The sequence below is a fragment of the Musca domestica genome, unplaced genomic scaffold, assembly GCF_030504385.1.
Source record: "Musca domestica strain aabys unplaced genomic scaffold, Musca_domestica.polishedcontigs.V.1.1 11, whole genome shotgun sequence".
Taxonomy (NCBI): domain Eukaryota; kingdom Metazoa; phylum Arthropoda; class Insecta; order Diptera; family Muscidae; genus Musca; species Musca domestica.
This window is the reverse complement of record NW_026712133.1, coordinates 13,523,176-13,542,668: the sequence shown is the minus strand read 5'-3', so window position 1 is coordinate 13,542,668 and position 19,493 is coordinate 13,523,176. Positions and strand designations below refer to the sequence as shown.

General features: G+C 34.4%; 1 protein-coding gene across 2 annotated transcripts in view; it reads left to right on the top strand.

Annotated features, from left to right (window-relative positions):
- Nucleotides 1–5,125: 5,125 nt before the first annotated feature.
- LOC101892541 (mitogen-activated protein kinase-binding protein 1) overlaps nucleotides 5,126–19,493 on the top strand; it is a 401,509-nt gene continuing 387,141 nt past the window's right edge. For both annotated transcript variants that reach the window (XM_020039859.2, XM_020039857.2), the window contains exon 1: nucleotides 5,126–5,353. The gene's annotated coding sequence lies outside the window, so the exon portion shown is untranslated. The remainder of the gene's footprint in view (nucleotides 5,354–19,493) is intronic.

Genomic DNA, 19,493 nt, shown 5'->3' with positions numbered 1-19,493 from the left:
GAGGATCACTGATGGAGTGTTTGATATGTACGAAAAGTACTAAAATGTAGTACATTACTACAAATAATGTTTGTTCATTTTTTGTTTTTGTTAAGTTTTTTTGTCTAATTTTTTTTGGAAATTAAGAAAACAATATACTTAAATTTCTTATTATTGCATTTTTATTTGCTTTAATTTTTCTCTTTTTTATATATAATTTTTATAAATAGTTTTAATTAAAATGCATTGAGGAAAGTCCATTGCTTGGAATCCTTTGACATTTTCATCTATCTTGCTCTCTGTAACAATGTTGCTGGGTAGGTAGTCCGATGATAATACTTCCCACACCTTTACACAAAACTCATTAAATATGACGCAGACAGTAGCTTTGGATGCGCCAAAAAGGCGTCCTATTCTAGCGTATTCGGTGGAAGACCTCAAAGTGTACTACAAAGCTATAGCAACCCTTTTTTTATTGGAATGCGCTTCATGAAAGTAGTGTCCCGCTTTTCTATGGAACGGAGTCGTTGACATAGGATTCCAAAACATTCTCGAATCATCCGGAAGCTTTCTTTAAAAAAACTGTCTGTACATCTGGGTATATCCAATTCAAAGAATTTCCCTTGCCGTTCCTGCATTATTTATATGAAAACGAGATAGAATGTATCAACCGGATAGTAACAAAATAAGGCAGGACTTACGAATTTCCATATTCTCCTGGACGCTTTTAAACTGTTATGCTGTTCGCTACGTTTTTTTTATTAAAATTATAATTTTGAACAAAATTTTCTTTTGTTCAAAATTAATATATTGCAGATATTATCTGTTTTTCTGCATTTGAGCACAACATTGGATAAAAAGGTTTTCGAAAATTTCAATTTTTTTCCATTTTAACTTTATACCCTCTCAACGGTATATGCAACAAGCAGGGTTAACCCACTAGATCTATAAAACCCACTGGGTTAACCTTTAATACTGTAAACGTACTTTAAGAGCATTGTAATTCCGAGCCGCATGAACTGCCGGGACCATGGCAGAAGAATACAGGTAGATGCATCAACGCTTGGGAGCATTGATATGTCAAAAAATTTAAATGTTTTTTTTTTTCAAATATAAGTAGATTTTTATATGTTTTCTTATACTACGTCATTCGGAGGCTATTATAATTTGCGTTTTTCAACAATTTTTACAAATTTAAATAATTTTTCATTCAACATTTTCAATTCCAAAATTGGTTTGACAGTTCATTGTCCCAGCAGCTGCGTCGATGCGTCTACCTACATTCTTCTACCATGGCCGGGACTTTCCTTAACTAGGTGGTTAGCGCTGCATTTAAAAGGCATGTTGCCTACACTGGAAGTATTTATTGGTAGTGAAGCGGAAAAGTATTAAAGAAACAAAAAATTATCGGAACCGTATTTTTCATATTTAAATGAACATAATTATGATATATTAATTACACATTGCACACGTCTTACTCTGTTAGAAAATTATCTCAATGATATTTTTTAATTCTGGCAAAAAATAAGTTCCATAAAAAAATGACTTAATGAATTTAGCTTTAAAGAATTGACTGACTTTATTTTTAATTAAATGTGCCTTCCACATAGCTTAACAGCTGCAGAAAAAACATATTTAACTTAAGTTTAACAAAAACTAAACTTAGAAATGAACTGAAATCATTAATGTTATGCCTTGTTAATAATTAAAGTTGTTGTTTTTGTTATAATTATAAAAAATTTTTAGTAACTTGAAATTTGCATGAAATTTTTTTACTCAATGGCAACTGTGTTTTCGAATATACAATAACAAAACTTCTGTTGTCTAACATGTTGTAATTATTACAGGTAACTGCAAGTCCAAGCTGATTTAGCTCTATAGTAATACCAGTGTCAAACTCGATATGACGTTTTGCGATTTAATTCCATTTCTTGATATACAATGGGTATACCCTTTATTGCTATAAAATTTCACTGCAGGGCAATGTGAACATATTTTTTGCCTAATAATAGAAACAATTGCCGTTGTACTTAATAAAACGCTAAAGGCGATGGTTCGGAAACCTTTTCTGCGGTTGAGGAACAGCGCCACCACGTTAGATAACATATTCGTATATTTCATGTTTCCCATGCTGTTTGGTTTCAACTTTAAAGGGATGTTGCATTTTCCACGATTTTCTCGCGATTGCTTCAAGAGTTGAGAGATTAGAACCAACAGCTAACAACTATACATTCAGGGGAATGATGTGAAAGCCTTAAAATTAAATATTTTAAGAATCATTCTTCTGCATTTTCAATTTAATAATCCAAATTCCAAAGATTTATATTTTTGAAATTAAAATAATTTATTGAAAATTAATTATTTTGTTTACATTTTTGGACACATAACTCTGTATTACGTACAAAAACAAATTTGCATGTGGTTGTTGTACAAGAATACAGGCAGATGCGTGTCCGTGGAGTCCAGTTTTTAATGCATAGTAATAGATAATAATGACAAATAATTAAAAATTACAAATAAATAAGCTCTTGATAATGTTGAAAAAAAAACCAACGAAACGTCGTGCAAAAAATGAAATAAAATCTTATTTTCATTCTAAAAATAATCTGGCCAAAACTGCCGGATAAAAACCAGTAATAAATAATTAAGTTGTAGTTTTTTTAGCGAAATAAACCTTTAGAGATATAAAGAACATGATTTTGAAAAGAAATGTTGACCTTTCATTCAGTTTTCGCGGTTTTCAATTATTTGATCAAAATCAATGCAACAAGTTATTCGGTTTTTTTATTGTTTTGATAGTAATTCTGACTTTACACGCCAAACAGGCAGACCCTTATATGTACGCAATAGGAAAACGAGGATATAGGTACTGTAGCTACCCATTCCGTGGAAAAATTCGACAAAAATCATCAAAAAACCGAATATTGGGATACACCGTTATATGGAGGCTATACAAAAACGTGGACGTATATATACAATGTTCCGCCGCCAAAGACAGAAACCATTACGGACTACAAGTGCCAATTTTTGGACAAATCCGTAACAAATGTGACTAAAACCATAAAAATACCGAATATCGGGAGTTCCGATTATATGGGGGCTATAATAAATCGTAGGCGGATATATCTCATATTTAATACCAACCATCTTAGGAACAAAATAAATTTTTGTACCAAATTTTGAAACTCTACGCCAAATAATGTGGGGTGTATCGTAATTTCAACAGACAAGCAGATAGACGAGCATCGTTAAGTCGACTTAGAATTTTATGCTGATTATTAATATGCATACTTTATGGGGTCTACGACGAATGTACCCTACTTTGCAAGGTGTAGCGTATAATAAAAATATAGAAACAAGGCACTTATGTAAGATTTCTATGCTGACTCCATGTTAGAAGAATATAGGTAGAAGCATCAACGCTTGGGAACACTGATATGACAAAATTGTTGAAATGTTTTGTATACAATAAGTAGATTTATATAAGGTTTCTTATACGACACAAATTGGAGGTTGTTATTATATGCACTTTTTTTACAAATATCAACAATTTTTCTTTCAACATTTTTAATTTCAAAGTCGGTTTGACAGTTGATTGTCTCAGCAGATGCGTCGATGCATCTACCTGTATTTTTCTACCATAGCTGACTCCAAACCACGTTTCCATGTAAACAGATTAATGTATTTCATTTTTCACTCTGGCAATGTCACACACATCTTGCCATCATACCGTACGTTATATTTCAAGATTCCCCCTTAGTTTTTCAATATTTTCATCTGGCAGTGCCCAAGTATTTGTTACCCATTATTTATCTTTGAGTTGTGGTGTTGTTGTTTAGTTGGAGTGGAGAATTAAACAGTTTTATTTGTGTTGTGTGTGCGGCGTTCAACGGTCGGTTCGCGTACGGAAAAATGTCCATGCTAATCTCCAAGTCAAAAGTCCCAACTCAGCAATAACTTTGCAAATAACACTGCAGTGTAGCCAGACAAAAATCTAAAGAATACAACAAAATAAAATTAAAAGCAAATATTCCAATTAGATTTTTCTAATCAAATAAGAGAAATTGGGCAACGTGAAGCTACTAATAAAGCCGCTGAAAAAAACGATTGGTAAAACGCTATCAAAAAGTGAAAGAATAACAACAAAAAATGTTTGCTTTTGGATTTAACAAAAGAAACAAAAAAGAAAATTTTTGCATGAGATAGAGAAATGAGAGCAAAGAATCAAAGAAACCTTTTCCATTTGCACAGTGTGTTTTGTTTTTCCCCCCAAAAAGTGTTTATCTCTCAATGAGTTCTCGTGTGTTGTTTTGTGCCAAAAAGAGAGAGAGCAAGAGCGCCAATTATATGTGTACATCAGTGTGTGTGCGAGTGTTGCAAATGAAGTTTTAACATCGTCGTTTGTGTTTGACTAAACTTGGCCGTCATTTCAGTGTTCTCGTGGATGATAGACGGATGTTTTGTATTTAAGTGTAAAGAAAATCAAAGAATTTCCTTAATTATTTAAAATTAACGAAATAATTGAAGAAAAAAATATAAAATTATGTGATTTGTTGAAGTGACTAAAGTGTGCTTTCAATAGTTTTTTCGGCATTTTGCAGTATATCGCCATTGCCGTGTGCACCTGTCGTCGTGTTTGTTTGATTGGTTGATTGTACAACAGACAACAAAGAGGAAGCACAACTATTCAAACTGTCCTCTGTCTGACAACTGTCATCTCGCCAATTAGCCTTGCCAAAGTTATTTCGTTTTGTTGTCTGGCTCATTTTTTCTACTTTGTGCAAAGTAGGAAGGCATACGGAAAAAAGGGAAGAATAAAATAAAAGAATTAAGAAAATAGCAATAACAACGTATGAGCCTGCTACCCGGTATAATTTTTTGTTTTCTATTTTCTTTCTCATCGGAGAAAAAACAACACATACAACAACAACCACTTCAAGTGGTCCGTCAGCAGCAGCAGCCCCAATAATAATCAAAATACAACAACAATAGCCGCATAACAGACGCAGCGCTGTCGTCGCTCTTCAACAACAACTATTAAAACATAAAGCCAATTGTGTTTGTTTGGCGCTCTTCATCAATTCTTATATTTATTTGCGAAAATCAGTATCAAGGGTTACCGTGTTTGTTAAAATTAAATAATTTTTTGTTTTCTTTTTTTATGAAATCTAGTGCTCGTTGCAAATTAATTTTGAAAATTGTGTTGCCAAACAAATTATTAAATGATTGTGAAAAAATTCTAGAAAATTAAAACTGATTTATGTGATTTATTTAGTGTCAAATTAAACCATTTATGTGAAAAAAAAACCTGCGTGGAATTTAAACTAAAACTGCTACTTTTATACAAATTCAATTGTGGATCATAAAAAATAAGGTAATGGAATTTTTTGAAACTTTTAATTAAATAACATTAAATTTCTGTGTAAAAACGTCGTTTGAATATCTAAAGCCAAGGTCCTAATAGATATGAGGGCATAAGTTTCATTTAATTTCAGGATCGACCTGAAATGTTCATCATAGATAATCCTTGTTCAACTATCATAAAGACAAAAAAATTTGTAGTAAATTTTTTCCTGGTTGTATTAATGATAGGACGGGGTTCTACAGATTCTGTTTCTACAATACGAGTATGATATGAAAGCTTATATCACAGTCGTCACATGAATAGGTTATTTTAGCACAACAAAAAATTATACCCTCAGCTTTATTTATGGCTTTGGACGTTATATATGAAATCAGTCTGTCTGTCTGGGACGCATGATAACGCTCGTATCAAAGGGATTATCTGGTTGGTTCAAAATTGGAACATCGTATTACTTTTTAGAAACTTATGCCCGAATTTGAATGAGAAACAAATGGCAAGTATACACATTTGTGCCAAATGTGCATCAAAAATTATATGTTCTGTTCCAGCACTGCAATAATGGAAGTTTTTACTATGATAAGCGATTTTTATACCACCTCTAAAAGGAGGGTATATTAACATTGTCATTTCGTTTGTAACATCCCTAAATATTCGCCGTAGACCCCATAAAGTATATGGATATATTTAAAATCTGCATAAAATTCTAAGTATTTAACGATGTACGTCTGTCTGTCTGCCCACACTATTTGACGTAAAGCTTAAAAATTTAGCAGAACAATTCGTATTGTGTCTAGGATGGTTGGTATTGAAAATGAGATATATCGGCCCACGTTTTGGTATAGCCCCCATATAACGATACCTCCTTATATTCGGTATTTTGATGATTTTCGCCACATTTTTCCACATTTGTAGTTCCGGTGGCAGAACATTGAATATTTAGGTCCATGTTTTCCCATAGCGCACATATTACGATACCCACCGATATTTGGTATTTGGATAATCCTAGTCACATTTATCCACGAAATTGTTTCATATGTGATAGTTAAAAAGATTTTGTAGATGACAATTGTTGTAGTATAAAAATGCCTATATAGGTTTCCGTTTTGGTATGGCTCCCATATAACGGCCTCACGCATTTTATTGTTTTTTGAAAATTTTAACAGCATAATCCAAACGGTCTTACTGTAGTTTAAAGTGGAACACGTTTGAACTCAGATACTTTTATAAAAAATTGTTTTCTTTACCTAATGGTGGAGGATATTAATGTAAATGTTTTTTTTACTTGTGATATCGAAAAAATGCGAAACTAGTAGATTCTTGCAAGTTCTGGAATAGAGCAATAATAGAAAAGATTTTACTACGATAAACGATTTTTCTTTATTATTTCGAAATAAATTACAAAACTTGTAAATTCTTGCAGGTTTTTGAAACTGGCCAAAACTTAATAGTTTCTTCACTATTGTGATTTGATTTTTTTGGAATTTACAAGGTCTGGCTGCTAATGTCTTTTTTCGAGTCGTCGATTCTAATCACCATTCTATTAGAAGACAAAAACACAAAGTTACTGAAACACAAAATGTAAGAGCATCGAACGAAGTCTTTCTCTTAAAGAAACAGACCATTAGATCAAGTTCTTAGATGGTAACTCGCCTTCTATAGTCCAATGTTTTGCAAAAAATGCAAATCTCACATTAAGCGAAGGCAGTAATAGATAGAATTCAAACTTTAACCATCGAAATATTATATACAATATAGGTCCACTCATTTCTGTACCTCCTCACAAATGACAAAAGCTTTGAATAATAATGTCATCCTTAGAGTTGTAAACCAATGTCCACATTTCTTTAAAATTTTAACATCTCAAGGAAAATGTAATATATCGGTTTACTCTTTACCCCAAAAGTTTAAATTTTTAAACAATATTAACACTTCTATAGTGTGAAATAAATTTTCGATTTTTTTCTGTTAGAAAATCCCAATTAGACAGCATTATATCTCGCAAAAAGTTGTGATTTGTAGATTCACTGCTTCTGGTAACTTTAGTACAAAGGATCTACATTTCTAAACAATTAAAATTAAAAAGGACATTAAAATATTACCCCAAAAAGGGTATGCCTACATAAGTCGTCAAATATTGAGGAACTATATGAGATGATAGAAATTAATATATCCATTATTATATTATTTAAAGGCGAAGCAATACTTAAATTCACAAATTGCGAAAATATTGTATATATCCATTGACTTAAGAGAGCAAATTGTAAAGGAAAAATAAATAACAGAAAGATTGGAAAATAGGAACGTCAGATAAGGGTTGTTTTTAATTTTTCTTTCAAACCAATCTTATAAGTATAGTTTCTCTGATGGGCTTTCTGACCTTCAACCATAATTCTATTAACCTTACGAATAATTTTTCAAGCATCAACTAGCCTCGAAATAATATCGATTTATTAAAAGAATTTGACCTCTACAAATGACATGTACATTTTTTAATATTTGGAATCGGTATATTTAGGTATATTTTCAGAAAACTTTTGACTCTAAATCTTTATTAAAAAAAAAAAAACATATTTTCAAGGGTCATTTCATCTGTATATATGAATATTTCTTAAATTGTTTGTGTTCAGGGAGTGTACAGTGACATTGATGACTTTTTAGAAAATATTTTCCGATAGAAAAATATTCAAAGTCGGAAATTAGCATTGAATGATAGACAATATCATATGCCTTTAATATGTGAAATTCTGTCAAAATAGTTCGTTATGACTGTGTCCACTCATTTAGATGTAATCTAAGTTATTGGTTTTGTGAGCAACAAACTTGAAATGTTCATTTGGGGTAAAGAGCAAAAGAGATAAATGCTATAAAATAGAGATATAGTGCCCAATCTCTATTTTATGGCAATTCCCTATTGGTAGCAAATTACTAAGTCAAAAGCTACACTTTTTACCACATGACCTGCGGAGATGAGAATATTTAATTCCGATCACGAACTTCTTTAAGATTCGAAAAGTCGCATTCGACAGCATGTTTAAGTCGTCCGCGAAAGCCACAATTATCTGCAAGAAATTTTAAAGTAGGAAAAAGGTCCTCAAGGAGACTTTGTAGACCCCTTAAAAAGTGATAGGTCTGTATGTGGTTTATGTGGGTAGTTATGCAGTTCCAGTGTGATCTGCAAAATGTTATGCATTGGAAGAATACCAGACCAATCAGAATGCTGCCTGGAAAAAACGACACGTTCTTCTCATTACACCAGTGGGTCATCTACATGAGGAGGCGAACGTCCTTTCCGTACGTCTGCATGACTCTTTGCTTTAGTTGCAGTGTCTGCTTGGGTGCTATCGAGAGAGTCATTCAAACCATCATATGGTGGATAAAACTCCCCAAACAAGTTGTATCAGCAAGGACCTACAACATCTAGAGAGGCAGGTCCAATGCTATAAGTGGGAGCCTCTAGATTAAGAAGCTTATCATTCAGGTCTGAGTGGCATTCATATTGATGCAGTCACAGATGTCATTCAAAGCTGTAATATGAATTTTGTTATCGAAGTTCACGACCCATCCACTGAAGAACGACGGCAGCTTAGACAAACCATGTGCAGCCGTTCAATTCGTATTGGGCACAAATTGATAAAGATGTGTGAAACGTCTGCCTGGCGTGTGATGATGGCCCGCACAATACGCTGCACCTATTTTGTTTCCCTACTGTACTGACTCCAGAAGATCTTTGGCTAGTGCCACGAAGGTCGGAGAATCCTTCAACTTGAATAGAACCAGATTAGCAGTAATCGATCTACTCATGGATAATTGTTACAACAACAACACTGGTAGCATATTTGTGTAGCTTTAGAATCGAATACCACACAGATACCACAAACGAGATAATTTCAAAACAAGAAGCCGTATTCAGTTTTGGAGTAATTTTTGTTGAATTTGGTATCGATTCAAACATAGGATGTTAAGATAATTGTTTTAATCTCTGTGGGAGTGAAGTGAAGGTTTGCAGGTCTTCCTTTGAAATTATTGCTCAAGGTGTAGAACATGTATTCCGGTACCAAGGTTGTACGAGGTGATGATGTAGCTTCTTAGATATGTACTTAACGAGTCACTCAGTACTATTCTTGCCGATACTGTGGGGTTAAAAGCATTTAATGATGTCCTGTTATGAGGCATATTATATTTATGATTGAAACCAATACTAGGGGCTAGGGGCTTTTGAATAACTCTAAGCTTTGCATTGATGTTTAGTATTTAAGGACTTTAAACTGTTCTTTTAACAGTATTTTGATGTCGTTGTTGCCGTTAATTGAAATTCAAGATTCCGTATTATAAACTAAATAATTACCTGTTGAAAAAAATAAATGTTTTGTTTTTATTTTTTAAGGCAGACAAGAGTGATACTGCCAAATAATGACGTTTGCTTTTATCGTATCTAAACTTTATCTTATCCGCAGTAAACACAAAATCCGATAAGAGAAAGAATTCTTTATTTAAAAATAGATTTTTACAAACATTTATTAAAACAATTAAATGTTTGTAATTGAAAATTATTCGTAGAAGCTCTTAGTGGAATTTGCGGTCGTTTAAACAAGACAATAGCATTCGAAATTTTTAGGATATAGTGTCCAGAAGGTTTTAACCTACTGACATAAGCTGATTAATTTACAAATTTTAAATTATTTTTCGCCAAAAAAGTCCTTTCTTTAAATATCCAATGCTCGGTACTAACTTTTTGGCTTTGTTTGCCAATCTAAATAGTTCAAGAAATGTAGTCGGCCCGCCAGACATTGACATTTCTTTACTGGTTTTTCAATAAGATTCGCTTTTTATGCCCCCCACTATTCTATGGAGGATATATTAACATTTTCATTCCATTTGTAACTCCGTAACACTCATGGTAGCCCCTTTAAAGTATATATACACTGGTGGCCAAAAACTAAAGCAACTGAAATTACAAGGAGAAGGAATGCCCTGTAACTTTTTTAAAAATTAAGAAAATGAGAAAGTTTTTCTTGTTTTAAATTAGGTACTTTATTCACTTTTTAAAAACCTTAAACAAAAAAACCAAAATTCATTTTTATATAAAAAATAATGTATGGTAAAGTCAATTAACCTGATTTTGGCTTGGACAAAACAAAAGCAACTCTGTTGTACATTCATATAACCGCTGCAATTTCAGTTGTTTTTACTGTGATATTTATCGGTTTTTGCATCCTTCGACAATTTCGCTTGTCATAAATCCTTTTTGAGAAGTTTTTTACAACAGCATGTGTTTTTCTTTTTGTTTTTTAAGTACTGCCCAAAAAAAGTTTAAAAATGGCTTGAAGCAAATACAGTACATGAATAAAACAGCAAATTATCAGTAACTGTGAAAACAACATATCACAGAAAATGATTTCCGATAAATATTTCTGTATACTAAGTCGGTTTTATGAAAGTGGATCAGTAGTAACAGTATATAACGGATGAAGGCCGTAAAAAACTTCAGCCCGTACTGATCAACAAATTGTGAGAGGAATAAAAAAAAACAACCATTTAAGAGTTCAACTGGATTGGAGAGAGAGAGCAATCAATGGATATAAGCTCGAGATCAGTGCATAGACTAGTAGTGGTAGCTGGTCTGCATGCCCGTAAGCCCTCAAAAAAGCCATTTATATCTGAAAAAATCAGAAAGGCTTTCGGAAACGATAATATTAAGTGGAATCCAGCTCAATGGATAAACATTATTTCTAGGATGAGTCTACGTTTAATATTAAAAGCTCAGACGTGAAAAATGTTACGATGAGAAGACCAATAATGAAAGACTCAAGCCGCAGTGTTGCAAAAGTACAGTGAAGCATGAGGGAGGGTCAAAAATGGCGTGGCGCTGTTTTTCTTTCTATGGACTTGGGCCTATCCATGAAATATAGGAAGTTATGGATCGGTTTGTTTACAAAGATGTGTTGGGCATCACGTTGTTCCCTTACGATGAGTAAAGTATTCGGCTCATTTGGGTGTTTCAGCATGACAATGATCCCAAACTTGCATCAAAACTTGTCAAATATTGGTTGCGGGTGTCAAAAATCGATGTTTTGTTATGGCCGGCACAATCACCTGACCTAAACTCCATAGAAAACCCTTGGAGTATCGTAGACAGGAAGATCAATCGAGATTCGGAAAGAAATAAGCACAACATTTTACAAAGAATTCGGGGTGCCTGGGAAAGCATACCCAAGGATAAAATTGAGCGTGTAATAGATTCAATGACTCGTAGGCGTGCAGCTGCTATCAAAAGTAATGGATGCTATCGACTACTAGCCAAAATTTAATTATTTTAAATTAAAAAATCAAAAAGTTGCTTTAGTTTTGACCAAGCAAAAATTAGGTCATTTTAGTTTTCCATATATTATTTTTCGTTCAAAATTAATTTTGAATTTTTATTTTTAGTTTCTTAAAAGTAAATTAAAGACCTCATTTAAAAGTGGAAAAATAATTACGTTTTGTTTATTTTTGTAAAAGTTACAGGACATTTATTGTCTTTGCGATTGTAGATGCTTTAGTTTTGGCCACCAGTGTATATATATATTATGGATCAGCGTAGAATTCTAAGTCGATTTAGCGATGTTGGTTTGTCTGTTGTAATCACGCTTTCTTTCAAACGAATTAAGATAGGCGGCTTAAATTTTGTACAGTAGACAGATTAAGTTCGTAAATGGGCCATGTCGATCACGTATATAAGGTACCTCCCCATATTCGGTATTTTGATGATTTTAGCGACATTATTTACGGGAATTGTTTTAAATTTCGTGATGATGATACTACATCCTATGACAGAAAATTGTCTATGCAAATATACGTCTTCGTATGGCCTCCATATAGAGGCTTTCATTTAAGCGATATTTTTCGGATTTATTTTCAATTCTTTCCAAATGGTGGAGGTTATTTCAAGTTCGGCCGGACTGTTTTTACTTGTTTATATCTGTTATCTATTAAAATTGCTTGTCAACAAAATCATACCCAAAATATTGCTACAGGATTTGGATTTTTCTTAAATATTTGAATTTTTAAATTATCAGAAACACATTTCTGTTTTTACCTCAAACAATGACTTTTTTTAAATTCTTCATGAAAGGATAATTTTTAATAATTAAAGGACGAGACACCAAATCCCCTGAACCGGTTTCCGCCCCTTGATACTAATATAGAGTTTAAATTCTTCAGCTTAACTCTATTGTAGCAAAAATTCTCACCCTGATTCCGGCGATGCATCTTTTTCTTGTTGAACGGCCCGAATAACCGGATAATTGAACCGAATATAGGTATAACTTCAAAGCTAATATAAATACCCATCCACCTGATGGGGTTATTTAACGGCCCTCCAAGAGTCAAAAAAGGTCCCATTTTGGGAGTCTACGAAATATTTTCCAAACTATAGTAGACGCTGTGATCCAAAACGCTACAATATATGTTATCCTTCCTGGATCCAAAGACCCATGAATCCGTATGACCCAGTTCTCTTTAGTACATACAGGGTGAGATGAAAAAACTGCAACCATTTTCAGACTGCTGTCATTTCTAAGCCACTCGTCCGACAGCTGTTAAAATTATTCCACTGACTGCTCATTATATTTTTTACAAGTGTAAAAAAGCATTTTGGTGAGAATTTTCCAGAAAAAAAGTTATTCGTGATGGAATTCAAGCGTGATAGTGTGATTTCTTTATATTTGGCTGGAAACCCACAAGGGGCTATCGTTAGAGCACTCCAGCATTTAAATGTGAAATGTGATACTGGTAGCGTAGCCCGACGTCAAGGAAGTGGACGGAAGAAAACAGCAACATCAGCAGAAATGGTTCGAAAAGTAAAGAAGCGAGTTGATAGAAACCCGCGTCACAATGACCGAAAAATGGCTCATGAGCTGAACATATCGCAATATTCCATTCGGCAAATATTGAAAAATGAGCTCGGGGTAAAGCCATTGAAATTCCAAAAAGTGCAAGCATTTACATCGCAACAGAAAGAAAATAGACTCAAAAGAGTTGCTTCGCTGGCCGACAGTGGGAAACTGCCGAATTTGGTTTTCTCCGATGAGAAAACATTCGTTGTCCAGCAGTTCGTAAACAAACAAAATGATCGTGTTAACTTGCCAAAGAGGTCAGCTGAAAATGTGCACCTTCAGTTGGCCACCAGAACTCAAGCGCCGGCCATGGTGATGGCGTGGGCCGCCATAACAGCCGATGATATTAATCGACTGTGGCATCAGAATAAATCCCGAATATTATCGCAAAAATATTCTGGAGGATGTATTAAAATCTTGGCATGCAAACGTTTTGGCCGCAGACCTTGGACATTCCAACAGGACTCAGCTCAGCACCATCGCACTCAGCATGCGCCACCCAAGGATGGTCACAAAATGAAGTTCCTCGCTTCATTTCCAGCGCACAATGGCCATCAAAATCTCCGGATACCAATCCGTTGGACTATTGTGTCTGGAGTATTTTGGAAAGCAAGGTTGGCACTAAAAAATACCAAAGTGTCGATCACCTCAAGCGAGCGCGCTTCGCCGGGAATGGGCCAAAATGCCGCAGAGCAACATTTGGGCAGCCTTTGACGGTTTCATTGGCCGTTTGAAGGCCAAAGGTGACCAATTCGAACAAATCTAAACTTATTCTAAAATTTGATGCTATTTTCGACTTTTTTTGCTTTCATTCAATAAAATTTTAAAAAAAAATGTAAAAATCATGGCTTTTGACTTTGTTGCAGTTTTTTTATCTCACCCTGTACAACCAAAGATTTCTTAATTTGAAATTTTTTTATATATCGACCTTCGACAGGGCTTGGGTTTTTTCTTCTTGATATATCCAACACCGGCTACGCGAACCAAGGTTTTCTTAAATTTGATGCTGTGTTAGGTAGTCCCTACCTGTATTATCTATAAATATTCGGGTAGCCGGTTCCGTCCTCCAAGAAAAAAGACTCCTGGTATCAAGGAACAAATACATAACTTTGGAAAAAAATTCAAAAAAAAAAAAAATTGAAAGGTTTTACTAAACTAGCGTTGTTCCAAACCCTAAATTTTATGCTGATCGCTGATGGCATCTCTTACGAATACTTTGAGGCATTGTAAACGGATTGACAATGTAAATATACCCTCTATATGATAGAGGCTATAAAATACACTTTTAAAATAGATTCTTTAATGCTTTTGGCCATAAAATCATGTTGCCGATAGTAACATTTCGGATATTTAACTTTAATCTGTAGTGGAATTCTCTAACTCATGTTTTGAGTTACCGACAAAAGTTGGTAAAATTAAAATGCTTATAATCTCGGTAGTTAACGAAATTTGTCGGTAAGTTAGCGACGAAATCAAAGCAGTCGCTTAGGCCTACCGATAGATACCAATGTTGTCAACTTTAACTTCTTTTTTACATTAACATTTTGAGTTTCAAAGTTACCGATTTTTATCGGTATTTAATAAAATGAGTTAGAGAATCCCATTACCGGTCTTCAAATTCAAATTCATCCGATCCATTACCACGACAACGCTTACAAGAACTTCAAAATCTTTTAAACTTCAAAAGCTAATAATGTTTCATCAAATTGCTTCCTAACAAAGCACATTTGTTTTTTGTTTCTTTTTTTCACTCAAGGGGTTGTTAATGTCTTCCCTTAGCCATTCAATCTCAGATGATAATTCTCTTATTCTCCAATACTCTCTTTATAATTGAGAGTACACATTTTATTTCGCTCATCTCCTCTGCTCAGCATCCTGTTGATGTTGACATACAAAGTTTTTCCGTTTTCTGGTATGTATTCTCTCCCGCTCTCCAAATTTATTCCTGTTTTGAAATATTTCTGGACATTTCCCTGGCTGGCAGAACGGAAGAACATTCGAATCAGATGTGTAATGCAAATAAATGTAGACTTCCAGCTACAACCACCGGCTTTCTGGGCTCTTTGTTTACAATTTATTTATTGCACAAGTTTGTTTTGCCTCCCCGCTTCCAGGAGAGAGAAGGCAGACGGTTAGCTTGATTTGTGTTGTTTCCATTGCCGAGGTGGCTGGATGGCTGCGACGGTTTTCAAAAGGGGGGTTAAGTGTGGAAAACGGCTGTTTGTGGTTATTGACGTAGGGTGGTTTTTGCATTTGGCTTATTATGGCGTTGCTGAACGGCAGAATGACTGGCTGGTTGGCTGACTGGCATTCTATCATAACAAAGTTTTCTTGTAGCCAGGGTTGTCATTCATTCTTTCGTTTGTTCGTTCGTACATTTGTTCTTTAGTCCATTTTAGTCTACTGCTGTTGTAATCTAACGTTGTTGTATTTTGTTTTTGTTGTTCTGAAGGCCGTCGCGTATCTAATTTTGTTGGTCTTTGTCTTCGTTTTCTGCTCTTGCCTTTCATCCCGCACAGCTTTTCTGTTTTGTTTTTTTTGCTTCATAATCATCGCTACAATATTATGTGTGTGATTCTTTAAATGAGGCCCCCATGTGGTCTTTAAGGTAATGGATGGATGTTTTTTTTTCGTTTCAAAAAGACTGGCTTCATAGATTAAAAAATGTTTACAAGGGGTGGTCGAAAAGTGTCAGGACTTAAAGATAATAATCAAGAATTTGTAAGAAAATATGAAAATGCAAAAACATTTGTATACCTATTTAGACTGGAAATTATTGCAAATATTCATTTTTCTACTAATTCTGGTCTCGTCGAAATATATAGCGGCTTAGTTGAAAAAAACTCTCTTTTTTTTCTTGTATGGTACGTTTTGCAGGTATGTATTTGGTATAGATCCTATATTCGTCTGGGCCGAACTTTTAATACCCTCTACCATGAAGATCGGGATCCACTTCAATTTTTATACCCTAAGGCATATTGCTGGCTACAGAGGGTATATATCATTTGATTAGGCCAATACGTGTCTAATCGAAATAACGGTTTTAGACCCTAGGTCTTATTGGACCAAATCCGTTTCAGGACCTTTGGAGTCGATCTAGCGATGTCCGTCCATCCGTCTGTCTCTCTGGCTGGTGCGTACGATAACTCTCGAAGGGAGTATCTGATTTGGTCCTATCTTGGTACATCGTAATATTATTATCAAACTTAGATCCACTTCGAAGATGTGCAATATCGGTCCGATCAAAATTTTCAAAAAATTAATTCTTTAAAGAAAGAGAAAGGATGATCCAAGGTTGCATCAACTTTGCTAATCCTAATATTTGCATCAGTGCTAAGTCAGGTGAGAAAACGGACAATATCGGTCCACTTCATCAAGTACCTCCCCCACAAAGGGTAACATTTTTGAATAATTAAAACTCATGTCTTCAAATTACACACATCACAATATTTTTATTAATCCAAGGTCTGGTGTAAAAATGGGATATATCGGTCAACTAATTCTGGTACCTCCCCCACAGAGGGTGAAATTTTTGAATATCCATGAATCTCATAAAATTGATATCCGATTCCATTCAGACTTGGCACATCTTAATATGTCTATCAACACAAGATCTGTGGGTGAAGATGGTAGAGATCGGACCATTCCTTCTGGTACCACAGGGTTTAAGATTTTAAACAACAAAACGCTCAAAGAAAACGAAATAAGCATCCAAATCTCTTCAAATTTCGCACACACAAACATTTTTGCTAACACAAGATCTTTTGATGATATATATCTGCGAACCCGTTATGGGCCACAATTTTTAACATTTTATTTGTCATAACTTGCTGAACAAATCAGCCATTCTTCAGAACAGGAAAAAGTTAATATAACCTCCAAAGTATGGTGGAGAGTTGAAGTTTGGATCTGCCTATTTTTCTCCTCCCAGCTTTCGTTGTAGTATTATCCATCCTTAATTTTCGGTGATCCTATATTTGCGATCCCTCCCAATATTACACGTCTCCGTTATTAGATGCTTGTCGACGCTACACGTACAGCAGCTGCTGCAGCCACTATTGTCGCCGCTATTGCCTGCTGTCGTTGATGGTGTTTCGTTTCTGGGTTTTCATATTCTTGTTCTTAATATTGCGGGTGCTGAAATCAATAATTCCATAGTTCATTCAGCTCATATTTCAATTTATTGATTTATTGACTTGGCTGGTCTTGTTCATGTGTTATTATTGCCAAGCTTAGTTTGTATTCGATGCTCGGTGAGAAGGGCATTGTCGTCGTAGAATCAAACACACACACAGTTATTGGCAATCCCATGGAGGAAAAACTGTGTCAAATGCTTTTAAAGAAAATCGACATTATATTTTTCTCAAAATTACATGAGTTTTCAAACAGCATTTATCATCATCTTGAAGATTAATGTTTTTTTATATTTTTGTATTTTTGCACATCAAAGGATTAAAGTATCACCAATGCGTTTACGCGTGTATCCACTTATTGTGAGTGTAATAAAAGGATATTGATGTTTAAAGGATAATAGCAAAGAAATAAAACGTTTATGTACATTTGGTAAAGAATACGATGGAAAGCGAATTTCGTTTTGAATGCCAACCTTGAAATTACCCTCTTTCAAGGGCAAATGTAAATAAATATCAAGCGTTGTCATTTTATATTGTATTTTTTTAGGATTTGAAACCATGTTGAATAATCTTTTTCACCATTAAATGTGCTGTAGGCGAAATATCCGTCAAAATATTTCTTTTCTTTTTTGATAAAATGGTATCAAATTATATTTGACCTAATGTGAGGAATTTTTATTGAATTCATGTTCTTCAGTGGAACATCCATCCTAATTCACCCGAAATGTGAAGATATGGAAGCCAATTTTGTTGACTACGAAATACCAGCATTAGCTTCTCAAACCAGCGATAAAACTCTGCCTAAGGTCATAGTCGTCTAGTTTCTCTCCATCCAAATTTAGTAAGTCTTAAACTGGCTCTGGATCCGTCAAATAGAGAATCGAGAGACAGGAGACTTCTTATATCTGTACAGCTGAATAAATGCAATGTTTCGTGGGGTCCTAGACTAAGACGTGTTTGTGCCATTGCTTTCAATGCCTGCCCGAGGTTCGTGAGGCCCACGATGGTCCAGAAATCGATTTTCCTGACCAAAACCACAATTTTCGTAGTCACCTCCGGTGGCAAAATATATTTAATATAGGTGTATTTTTTCCTATAGCCTCCACATAACGGTTCCACTGTAACCCGAGAGCGCCCACACATAAAACAAATGAGTGAAGAAAAAACTCAGTATAAACTCCCACTCTTTGAGCACTCACACTTGCGAGCAAGTTTCACTCCCGAGTGTGTAGTCTGTCAAATTCACCTCTGTCTTAGTCTTATCACTCCCAAGGTTTGAATTGTGCGGAGCTCAGAAGTGAAAAAGCCCTCTGGCAACACGAGGATTTGTTGTCGCAAATTACCGTCGTCGTCGGAGACTCCACAAAGTAAATATATTCATGATCAGAGTAAAATTCTATGTCTTTCGTCCTTTTTTTGGAATAACGACAGAGTTAGCTCAATTTAGGATATTTTACCAAGATGCTTTATATTGATCTTCCGTTTTTTTCAGACAAAGCTGTTATTGCTTTTATTTGACATTTTGCGTTCTCACTGGGTAGGCGAACATTTCGCAGAAAAGAAATATTCAATATATTATACAGTACCTCCTGATTTTCAGTGTTTCGGGGGCTTTGGTTTCAATTTCCAACTAAATCAGCTGTAATTTGATAATTTGATTTTGCCATAGATTAGGTTTTGTATTGAATTTAAATTTCAGAAGTCTCAGAGAAAACAAGTAAAAAACAGGGAATTCGGCCTGGCTGATCTTTGAATTCCCTCCAACATTTGGAATGGATTTGGAAATTTTCAAAAAAAAAAAAAAATAAATAAATAAATAAAATAAAAAATAAAATAAAAACAAAAACCGTTAAACATTCTGTTAAAATCTTCAAAATACTGAACATAGGAAGTCGTCGTTATATTGGAAGTCGTCAAAAACGAAACTTTAAAAAACTACTGTGAATAATGTAGGTAAAATCATAAAAATAAGAAATATAGGGAAGTACCGTTATATCGGCACTATACGAAGAAGTGTACCTGCATAGAAAATTTAATTTTCTGTCACAGGCTGAAGTATCTATTCCAAAATTGCAACAAAGTCAAACGACATAATTTTTGCATCTTTTTAAAATTTTATTGAATAAAAGCAAAAAAATGTTG